This window comes from Oryx dammah, unplaced genomic scaffold (genome assembly GCF_014754425.2).
Source record: "Oryx dammah isolate SB20612 unplaced genomic scaffold, SCBI_Odam_1.1 HiC_scaffold_396, whole genome shotgun sequence".
NCBI lineage: Eukaryota > Metazoa > Chordata > Mammalia > Artiodactyla > Bovidae > Oryx > Oryx dammah.
In genome coordinates this window covers 1-11,839 of record NW_024070558.1, presented here as the reverse complement: position 1 = coordinate 11,839, position 11,839 = coordinate 1, and the positions used below count along the sequence as shown (strand labels likewise).

General features: G+C 44.6%; 1 non-coding gene and 1 pseudogene across 1 annotated transcript; both read left to right on the top strand.

The window, feature by feature from the left end:
• Positions 1-1,520: 1,520 nt before the first annotated feature.
• LOC120859270 lies at positions 1,521-4,244 on the top strand (annotated as a pseudogene).
• Positions 4,245-7,086: 2,842 nt separating this feature from the next.
• LOC120859272 lies at positions 7,087-7,189 on the top strand. Its single transcript, XR_005720049.1, has one exon. It is a non-coding gene; the product is annotated as a U6 spliceosomal RNA (small nuclear RNA).
• Positions 7,190-11,839: the final 4,650 nt, after the last annotated feature.

The window sequence follows — 11,839 nt, the reverse complement described above, 5'->3', positions numbered from 1 at the left end:
TGTGGATCACAATAAACTGTGGAAAATTCTGAAAGAGATGGGAATACTAGACCACCTAACTTGCTTCTTGAGAAATCTGTATCCAGGTCAGGAAGCAAAAGTTAGAACTGGACATGGAACAATAGACTGGTTCCAAATAGGAAAAGGAGTCCGTCAAGGCTGTATATTGTCACCTTGCTTATTTAACTTATATGCAGAGTACATCATGAGAAACGCTGGACTAGAAGAAACACAAGGTGGAATCAAGATTGCGAGAGAAATATCAATAACCTCAGATATGCAGATGACACCACCCTTATGGCAGAAAGTAAAGAGGAACTAAAAAGCCTCTTGATGAAAATGAAAGAGGAGAGTGAAAAAGTTGGCTTAAAGTTCAACATTCAGAAAACGAAGATCATGGCATCCTGTCCCATCACTTCATGGGAAATAGAGGGAAACACAGTGGAAACAGTGTCAGACTTTATTTTTTTGGGCTTAAAAATCACTGCAGATGGTGATTGCAGCCATGAAATTAAAAGATGCTTACTCCTTGGAAGAAAAGTTATGACCAACCTAGATGGTATATTCAAAAGCAGAGACATTACTTTGCCGACTAAGGTTCATCTAGCCAAGGCTATGGTTTTTCCTGTGGTCATGTATGGATGTGAGAGTTGGACTGTGAAGAAGGCTGAGTGCCTAAGAATTGATGCTTTGGAACTGTGGTGTTGGAGAAGACTCTTGAGAGTCCCTTGGACTGCAAGGAGATCCAACCAGTCCATTCTGAAGGAGATCAACCCTGGGATTTCTTTTGAATGAATGATGCTAAAGCTGAAATTCCAGTACTTTGGCCACCTCATGCGAAGAGTTGACTCGGTGGAAAAGACTCTGATGCTAGGAGGGATTGGGGGCAGGAGGAGAAGGGGACGACAGAGGATGAGATGGCTGGATGGCATCACGGACTGGATGGACATGAGTCTGAGTGAACTCTGGGAGATGGTGATGAACAGGGAGGCCTGGCGTATGCGATTCATGGGGTCTCAAAGAGTCGGACACAACTGAGTGACTGAACTGAACTGAAGGAGATATTTTTAATCAAAAACATCTGTTTAGAACTGTATTTCATGAAATTTAAGATATTTTGAACACAATGGCATTCATGTTGAGAGTAACTGAGGTTAGCGGCTGTGCTGGTCCACATGACTCTCATCTGCCCATTAATGTAGGGCTCTAAGGATGATTTGCAGCTCTTCCCCAAATAAAGACTGGAGTGAACTCTCAAGATTCTAGGTACCCACTTTCTAGTGGGACCTGCATCACGCAAAGCGATAAATGGAATTGAACAGGCTAGTGATTGTCTTTATTCCTCTTTGCTCAGAGTGTCATATGGGCTAACCGAGGCACTTCCACCCCTGCCAGAGCAGTGACCTTGGACCTAGTAATTCCTTCTGAAAGGTTGGGAGATTGTCTTAGGTGTGCACCTACTTGGCCTGACATGGATGCCTTGTTCCTTGGCAGTTTCGACAGGACTCCTTTTCTTGTAGAGTCAGGACGAATGTCTGGAACCCACCTAGACTCCTGGATCTGGCAGGAAAGCACCTGCTGAGGAATGACACTTTGGCCTTTTCTGCTTTGGAGAATCTGCCCAGGGAGCTCTTGCCACCCCTCTTCATGGAAGCATTCCATGGGAGACACATCGAGACCCTGAGGCCATGGTGCAAGGCTTTCCCTTTGTCTGCCTGCCTCTGGGGGGCCTCCTTGCCCTGCCTTATGTGGGACCCTTACAAGCAGTGCTGGAAGCACGTGATGTCCTGCTGGCCCAGAAGGTTCGTTCCAGGTGAGTGTGATCAAGGCACCTTGATAAAATCCTGGCTGTCCCAGAGGAGACAGCTGGGCTGAGGGCAAGTGGGTGGAGAGGATTCTGAAGATGGCAATTAAGAAGCCTTCCCTTGCTAAGGGAAATGCCTTCTGGAAACCTGTGAGTGCCTTTAGTGAATGGGAGCCTGAAAGAACATTCCCTACCTCTTCAAAGTCATGCATCAGTTACTAAAGTAGAGAAATAGAAAGGATAAGAGGGCAAAGGGAGATGGAGGACAGTGAGGCAGAGAGGTAGGGAGCAAGGCAGCAGATGACATCAGGAATGTTAAGTTACAGCAGAGGTGGGCAGGCTTTTGTCAAATTGTGAGTTTTTTTGTTTTAATTCTGTTAAAATTTGAATGCATCCCAATTAGTCTCCTTTCCATAGGAGGTGCAAACTGAGGGTGCTGGTTTTATGACATACTGGCTAGAACTTCTGGAGCATGTGGTCTGGTGCTCAGGCCCACAAATGGCACCAGTGCTGAGCAAGCTCAACCACAAAGCAGCACTTGGCTCCACTGAAGGTTTTTATAGATCTTTGCCTGAAGAAAAATGACCCTGGACAACTTCCTCACCTACATCCTCAGGTGGGTGGAGCAGAGTAAATCTCCCATCTACCTGTGCAGCAAGAAGTTGAAGACTGTCGCTATGCCTGTGGATGGCACTGTGAAGGTCCTGAGCATGGTGCAGCTGGACTGTGTCCAGGTAAGTGGGAATCGGCCCTTGCATCTGTCCATGCTGGCCACGTTTGCTCCTTTTCTGGGAAAGATTAATAATTTGCAAAGACTCTGCCTCTCTCCCATCCACCTGACTGCCTTCACGAAGCAGGAGCAGGATCACTTTGTCCAAATTAGCTCTCAGTTCCTGAGGCTGGGCCACCTCCTGGTTCTCCATCTGGAGTCCCCCTCCCTCCCTGAAGGATGCCTGAACCACATGCTCAGGTGTGAGTGGACCATGAGCTGGGTAACATTGAACACAACCCTAGAATTTCAAAAGCGTCCTCTCCTTTCTTGCACTCTCCTAAAGTGTGGCACCCCATAACCACACTAATGTAGGGGGTAGGGGGCTGAACTGGTCTCGTGGCTCTTTTGAGATACCCTGCTGGGGAAATACAGAGGATTGACTGGGATGTTTGCATCCCAGAGTTTGTAATTCCCTCCTTTTGTGGAGGTGTCTATGTTGAAATGATAAAATTAGGTAAGTTACAAATGACATTGAAGTGAGGAAACGACATCAGATCCAAGTATCCTTGAAGAGAAGCTCTGTGCTCCACAGGTTTGTGCCCACAGTGGACCTGTTAATTAACATGTGGGGAAAGCATGATATTGGAGATGATGTTAATCAAGCTGAGAGAAAAGGATAATAAAAAATGATAGAAAGTTGAAGACGATGCAGGGATGTATGTAAGCCCCTTTGGTCTGGCATCACATTTCATGTTGTGGGATCTTGTGTAAATTGGTTTCTTATGCATGTCTCCCTAGAGCTGCTCTGACCAGAGATATAGGCATCTAGAGCTCAACCTCGACTGAAGGAAGCCTTAGCTGAAATCATTTTTAAATCTCATCTCCCAACACTAATATTCAGTGATGTCCAAACTCAATGGAGACTCTCTCTGGCTCTCACTGTTCTAGTGATTCCATGGCCTTCATTCATCCTCATAAGGAGGTGGGGTGTGTTGTACTCTACTTGATAGATGAGGAGAGTGTACCTTCCAGATTCTGTGATGTGACTTAATCCTGCAGTGAAGGTGACAGTACTCAGCCTAGAATGAGACTCGACAGTCAGTATATTGATCCTGAATTGATGGTCAGACCAATGTTAGTTCTGTGCAAACCATTTGTCTCGCATGTGTGCAACCTAGCACCCCAGTTTCCAAGAACTAATTATTTGGTTTCTCCCCAGGTGCCCCCTTGAACGACCTGTCAATAACCAACTGCTGGCTGACAGAATCAGACTCGACCCACCAGTCCCAGAGCCCAAACGTCAGTCAGCTAAAGGGCCTGGATCTGAGTGGGGTCACCATGACTGACTTTAGACCTGAGCTCCTCCACGTTCTGCTGGAGAAAGTTGCAGCCACCCTCCAGGACTGACTGGACTCAGGTCTCTGTGGGATCAAGGACTCCCGGGTGGAGGCCATCTTGTCTGCCCTGAGCCGCTGCTCCCAGCTCAGGCACTTCAGTCTGTGCGGGAAACCTCCTGTCCAGGCTGTCAAAGAGAAGCTGCTCCGACATTCCACGGGGCTGCCCTGTTTAAAGCACCAGCGTCATCCTGCCCCTCAGGAGATTTGCAGACCTCAGGGTATTTTCCTGCAAGAGAAACTTGCCAAGCTTCGGGCTCCACTGTTGGAGATTCTGAGAGACTCCGGATGTCCCAGGGCCATGTGGCTTAGCTTCAGCCCCGTCCTCCCTGTGGTGAAGGCATCACGTGGTGCCCATTTTACACAGCTATACTGTCCCTGCCTAGAGCACTGGCTCCATTAGAAGCTTTCTTCTGTGTGCTTGGAAACTGAAATCTAAAACATGGGGATATCGTGAAGGGAAAACAGCATGGTTTCAGACGTGTGCTCAATGTGGATGTGAAAAGGAACAGCCATCCTCGGGGGTGGGGTTTGCTGGGGAAATGTAGACTCTGGGAGGGGTTGGACTGTCATGGACATGTGCTTCTAGAAACTAATATGACACCTCGATACATGCTGGACACCCACATGTTGCAGTTATCCCTGGGAAGATAGTTGTAAAGAAGCTGTCAGGAAGAAAGTTATCTTCTTGGTGATCTAAACAGGAAGGAAATCTAAAATGAGAGTGGATAAATGGCTCAATATAACTTATTTCATTGTTAAGCAAGAAACTAACATGACATAATGAAATCTACTCAATAAAAATTAATTAAAAGATAAGTAAAGAGATGCTCATGGAAAACCAACTGCTGTCCTCCATGATATATTGTTCTCTTTGTGTGTGTGTGTGCTTAGTCACTCAATCATGTCCAAGTCTTTAGGACCCCATGGACTGTGGCCTGCCAGGCTCTTCTGTTCATGGAATTCTCCAGAGAAGAATACTGGAGTGGGTAGCCATTCTCTTTTCCAGGGGACCTTCGCAGTCCAGGGCTTGAACCCCAGTCTCCTGCACTATAGGTAGATTCTTTGCCATCTGAGCCACCATGTAAGCTTCCTGGGGCAACTCTTACCTCCTTGCTCATTTCTGAGGATGTTCAGTGGATTAATACACACAGAGGGTAACACAGCATCTGAGGAACTATTGGAATGAAGAGCTCTCTGCAGGGCTCTCCCTGCTGACTCAGGCCATGACCTTGGGCATGGGTATTCTTTATGCTTCTACCAGTCAGTGTATAAGTCACAGTTTCTTGCCTTTGTGTGTCCTTCACTGCCAAAGGTGAGGTCCTCAGTTCTATAAGATGTTTTGCACACTGCCAACAAGATTGAGACTGGTTCTCACCATTCTATGCCTGTCATGGAGGAGGAGTTATAATCGATCGATATAATCAATTATAGGAATGATTATAGGAAAGACATAGGAGGAGATATAATTGAGTTGTGACCAGACATTCAAAGTCCTTTCAGTAAAATGCTAAAATAGTAAAAAAAAAAAAAAAAATTGACATGGATTTTTATTTCCATACCACATTCTAGATTTATATCAGTTTGGGTGGTTGGTCATATCAGAATAGGTTGATAATTCCCATTACAGTTCCAGTCTCTCCTCTTATTAGAAAAGTCAAGGGTAGCTTGCCTGGATGTCAGAATGTTCAAATGTAAAAGAAATATATGTTATGTATTACATACAACTCACAGTCAGCTCTCCCTATCCTCTGTTCATCATCCTCAGATTCAGCCAACTACATATGATTTTTTAACTACTGTTAAAAAAATAAATACTCGTCTAAGTTACCCTGAGCAGTTGAACCATGTGTTGCTCAAGATTCACCTGGTACAGACACACACATAATTTCAGAAGAAGCTGACATGATTACAGACTCTATAGTCCCCCTGTGGTGTTGGAGACTCTTGAGAGTCCCTTGGGCTGCAAGGAGATCCAACCAGTCCATCCTAAGGAAATCAGTCCTGAATATTCATTGGAAGGACTGATACTCAAGCGGAAGCTCCAATACTTTGGCCACCTGATGCAAAGAACTGACTCCTTGGAAAAGACCTTGATGCTGGGAAAGATTGAAGGCAGGAGGAGAAGGGGATGGCAGAAGATGAGATGGTTGAATCACATCACCAACTCTATGGACATGAGTTTGAGTAGGCTTTGGGAGTTGATGATGGACAGGGAAGCCTGGCGTGCTGCAGTCCATGGGGTGGCAAAGAATTGGACATGACTGAGTGACAGAACTGAACTGATAGTCACACCACCTGCTATCTGTTGCCTAGAGAACTAGAAAAGGCTGTGATATAATTCAGACCTAATCGTAACATTGAAAAGCAATGGAAGTGATGGTGTAGCTCTAAGTCACAACTAGAGGTTCTGAGAACCAGGGAGCTACTTGTGTATGTACTGGAGTTTCCAGGTTCAGGAGCTAGAAGCTCCAGTATTCATGACCAAGAAGAAAGAGAGGGAGAACAGTTGCCCTTCTTCTTTTCAAGCCCCCAGAGGATAAAGTGATGCCCACCCACATTGGTGAGAGCTGATGTCTTAACTCAATTACTGATTTCAATGCTAATCTCTTCCAGGAGTTCCCTTACAGATTCTCCTAGTGTTAATCTTTGACCTGTGATCTGGGCATCTCAACTCACAGTGAAGTTGACACATAAATTTAACCCTCTCAGTGCATCTAAACAAGTGCAGCCAAATAAAGTTTCCCTGAAGGCAATGGCACCCCACTCCAGTACTCTTGCCTGGAAAATTCCATGGACAGAGGAGCCTGGTAGGCTGCAGTCCATGGGGTTGCAAAGAGTCGGAAACGACTGAGCAACTTCACTTGCACTTTTCACTTTCATTCATTGGAGAAGGAAATGGCAACCCACTCCAGTATTCTTGCCTAGAGAATCCCAGGGACAGGGGAGCATGGTGGGCTGCTGTCTATGGGGTCGCACAGAGTTGGACACGACTGAAGCGACTTAGCAGCAGCAGCAGCAGCTAAGGATTCAGAGGCTGCAATTGTTTCTGCTCTGATGGAAGGGGATATAAGGCTGGGAGGACCTTAGGCAGAACTTTGGTTCCCCCACAGTGAATATAACGATGCACATACAGTTTATGGGACTTTTTGTAGGATCCAACGAGATAATTTCTCTCGCTTTGGCAACACATATACTGAAATTGAAATGATACAGAGAAGTTTGTCATGGCCCCTGCACAAGGATGACACACAAATTCATGAAGCGTTCCATATTTTTTTTTGGCTTCCCTGGTGGCTCAGCTGGTAAATAATCCATCTGCAATTTGGAAGACGTGGGTTCGATCCTTGGGATTGGAAGATCCCCTGGAGAATGGAAAGGCTACCCTCTCCAGTATTCTGGCCTGGAGAATTTCATGGACTGTATAGTCCATGGGGTCACAAAGAGTCAGACATGATTGAGTGACTTTCACAAAATGAGATATTGCCTGTTGAGGACTGGGCTCTGGAGTTGTTGAACAAGAGATAATTATTATGTAAGCACTCCATAATTTTTTTACAGTCTTCTCCCTCCTCATGAATAGCATGGGTCTTTATCCCTTTAACTTAACCACTGTTGCTTACAACAGAGGAAAGCAAAACCTAGGTACTGAAATTGGACTCACATATTACATGCACTCACTGATGAATCAGGATTCATCCAAGCTGTTTCAGTAGCCAGTGCAGGAGGTGGGGGTGGGGGTGGGGGTTTGGGGTGGGAGGGAGTAGGACACACTGGATTCAACTTCAGTGATAGACATTCTGAGCTTCAGGTCTCTAGGCCAGCTGCTCGTAGATCAGACCAGAGTGTGGGGGTTAATGGTCAGCCACCTGTTGCTCTGGCTAAACCATGAGAAAAACCCCGTGGGAAAAGAATAAAGGCAAAATATAGCAATGCGAGACATGACCGGGGACACAGGACTGATTTTATCATAGCACATCAGATACTTTCTGCATGCCAAGACACTAGATAAAAGTGACCTGGCTCCAAAGAACAGGGCTCTTGATCTGAGAGGTCTTGAGTCCCCCAGTTCCATCTTTGAAACTTTAATTCTGTCTCTAATTTCTTTTTTCCAAACTGTGCATCGACCACTTTCAATCCCTACCTGCTGCGCTGGCCACAGCATCTCAGAATAAAAATCAGTTTTGTAATCAGGACTGTATACTTTAGAATTTTCAATAAACCTTGCTGCCTTGGAACTTCCCTGGTGATCCAGTGAGTATGACTCCATGCTCCCAGGACAGTGGGCCCTGGTTCAATGCCTGGTCAGGGAACTAGATTTCATATCCTGAAACTAAGTGTTTGCATGCCACAACTGATGATCCCTCAGATTTCCCAGGCGGCCCAGTGACAAAGAATCTGCCTGCCAGTGCAGGAGCACAGAAGGCATGGGTTCTATCCCTGGGTTTGGAAGAACCTTGGGGAAGGAAATGGCACCCTACTCCAGTACTCTTGCCTGGAAAATTCCATGGACAGAGGAGCCTGGTCATGGGGCTCACATGGGGTGCCATGTGGTCCATGGAGTCACAAAGAGTTGGAGCCAACTGAACATATAAACGCACACACACGTACACACACAATATCCACACACAGGGTCACAAGGAAAATCAAAGATCCTGGGTGCATGACTAAGACCGAAATAATTAAATAAATATTTTAAAAATTGTGTCTTCCAGTAATATCATTGAGTATAAATATTTGCACAGTGGTTTATATGCAAATTTCTCTAGAGGTTATTGAGGCAATATACTATTTTTAAGAAGTCATGTGGGTAATTAAAAAAATATTGTACTTGCTTAGAAGCCTCAGAAAACAAATGAGATTTAAAAACTGATTTTAACCATAAATGAACAAGAATTGTTTCTTTAAAAAAATATGTTGATCAATAAAATTTGAGTCAAAAGATTTCCAAGGGTACTTTTAATAATTCAGTTTAGTTCGGTTCAGTTGCTCAGTCATGTCCAACCCTTTGTGACCCCATGGACTGCAGCAGGCCAGGCCTCCCTGTCTATCACCAACTCCCGGAGTTTCCTCAAACTCATGTCCGTTGAGTCGGTGATGCCATCCAACCGTCTCATCCTCTGTCGTCCCCTTCTCCTCCTGCTTTCAATCTTTCCCAGCATCAGAGTCTTTTCAAATGAGTCAGTTCTTTGCATCAAGAGACCAAAGTATTGGAGCTTCAGCTTGAGCATCAGTCCTTCCAATGAATATTCAGGACTGATTTCCTTTAGGATGTAAACATTATATTTAGAGCAGTTTTTGGTTCACAATATTATTGAAATAAACAAGAAATGACACAGTCATCAGAGATTTCTGGCGTCCAAATGTGAATGAGGGTTCCCAGACCTCCGATCCAACAGATGTCACTGCTCCCCATGGTGATCCCTGAGGAGCCCAGGGGTTGAAAGAAGGAGCCCAGGGGTTGAAAGAAGGAGCCATCTGGGGCATCCACCACTCCTTAAATTGAACAAGGAAACAAGATTTGGCCCCAGAGGGCTGAGGTGCATATGAAAGGAATGAATTCAATGAGCCCAGAGGCTTGCATCTTCCCATATGTAGTATGCTAAATTCCTTCATTTGAAATCTGATTTTTCTTATAGCAGCCCCTCCAATTGCAAAGTCAGACTGGACTGAGTGACTGAACAACAACAATCTTTGATGTTCAGACTGCCTTCTCCCTTTTTACAAATTTTACCACATGACTCCCCCTCCTGCCTTCTTGAAGCAGTTTTCTCAGAGCTACTGAGGATCTGTCTCCTGTGCTTGGGTCCTAAACATCGCTACCAAATAAAATCTCTCTCTACTTTCAGGGGGTGGCTAATGTTTTCATTGACAGTTTCCATCTAACTCCTGGAACTCAGGTGAGTGGAGCCAGGACATGTGTGTTGGGGAAAGGTCTCGGAAGAGCATATCAAATGACAATAAATACACAACCTAAAACATGAGAAATATGTTTTATTTGCTGACTACAGATTATAGCCAGAAAGGTGGCTTCTCAGATAGCTCTAAGGAACTGTTCAAAAGTTATAAGGAGAAAAAAAAAAAGTTATAAGGAAAGCCATAGTATATAAGATCATTTGGTGTAAAAAAAATCAGAAAACATCAAAAGATTATTGTATATGATAAAAATGATACATCTCACTAATTTTCATGCATTTTAAATTTTATTTATTTTTCTAATTTTTAAATTTACTTATTTTGGCTGTGCTGGGTCTTCCTTGCTATGCACAGCCTTTCTCTTGTAGACAGCAGAGGCCACTCTCTCTCTAGTAGAAATACATTGGTTTCTCATTTTGGTGGCTTCTCTCATTGCAGAGCATGGCCCCAGAGTGTGTGCACTTCAGTAGTCCAGTGCTTGTGGGGCTTGGGCTTAGTTGCTCCACAGCCTGTGGGACCTTCCCAAACCAGGGATCCAACCAGTATCCCTTGCACTGATTAGTGGATTCTTAATCACTGTACCATCAGGGAATTTTTTTTTCTTTTTTTTTCTTTTTTTTTCCTTTGTATGGAAAGAGGCAAGAGCCTGGGCTTATTGAAGTCATCCATGTGATGTGAACGGTGACCACCTCAGGACCCCAACCTTCGTCTCCTCCTTGAACTGCCCTCAGGGCACACTGTCTTGGGGCTGCAGTGGATGAGGGCCTTTGGGCTGCAATAACCTTCGTTTACTGACGTGGCAAGTGAAATATTTGTCCCCAAAGGAAAGTGTAGGAGAAGACATCAAGTGGAACTGAGGGAGAATGTCTACTGAGTCCCCACTAGATGAACCTGCTCAATGGGTTACACAAGTGAGGCAGGGAAGGCATTGTTTCACCAAAATTTATTCAGGCTCGTGATTCTTCTTGAATTATCAGAGGGCTTCCTTGTAAATTCCAGTCTGAATAATAATTCTAAGTCAGTTCAGCCAAAAACCCCACTGTTGATATCTGGTCTCCCCAAGAATCTGATCAAACTTCCTCACTGCCCATTATTAGTATCCAGTTCAGCTGGTCTGCCCTCAGCAAAAAATCTATTACCTTGGTTCAGCCAAGATCCTTCCTAATTCCTCCTCATAGGAAATTACCAGCCAAGAAACACATGGCTTCTAAGTTGTGAGTCCCTACCACTTGCATCTGTTGAAGTTGGATGATCTGAAATGCTAGGGTATCCTTGTCTGTATTATCATTGTCTTAAATAAAATTGGATGTAGCCACTTACATCTGTGTCTGTGTCTGATTTTCCTTGGAAACAACTCCCTCCAATGATTACTGCTCAGGCAGGAAGCATTCTTCAAGTATCCCCCAGATTCCCACATACTCAAGGATGACCAACTTGGAGTCTAACCACTTTTGTAGCTTCCATATCAGTCCTTGAGTTATTTTCAGAAAACTCATTTCAAATTTCAAACAATCTTCTTTTTGATCTCATAGTAACTGTGATCCCAGAGGAACATCCCCACCCTGAATTTTGAAATTTCCACATTTCTACTAATATCACAGCCATTTCCAACATTTATGTGGTCTGACAATTGGAGACGTTCTTCTTATCCCTTCAGGTATGAGAGGAATGGGCAAATTTAATTCAGATGAACATTATATCTACTATTGTGGGCAAGAATCTTTTTGAAGAAATGTAGTAGCCCCCAGGCGGTCCTAAGATGGCGGAGGAATAGGAAGGGAAGACCAATTTCTCCCTCACAAATTCCTCAAAAGATCATTTCAACGCGGAGCAAACCACAAAACAACCTCTAAATGCAGGCAGAGGACATCAGACAACCAGAAAAGCAGATCATTGTCTTCAAAAACAGGTAGGAAAAAATATAAAAGACGAGAAAAGAGACAAAGGAGGTGGGGAGGGAGCTCCGTCCCGGGAAGGGAAGCCCGTCCCGGGAAGGGAATTCTAAGAAGAGAG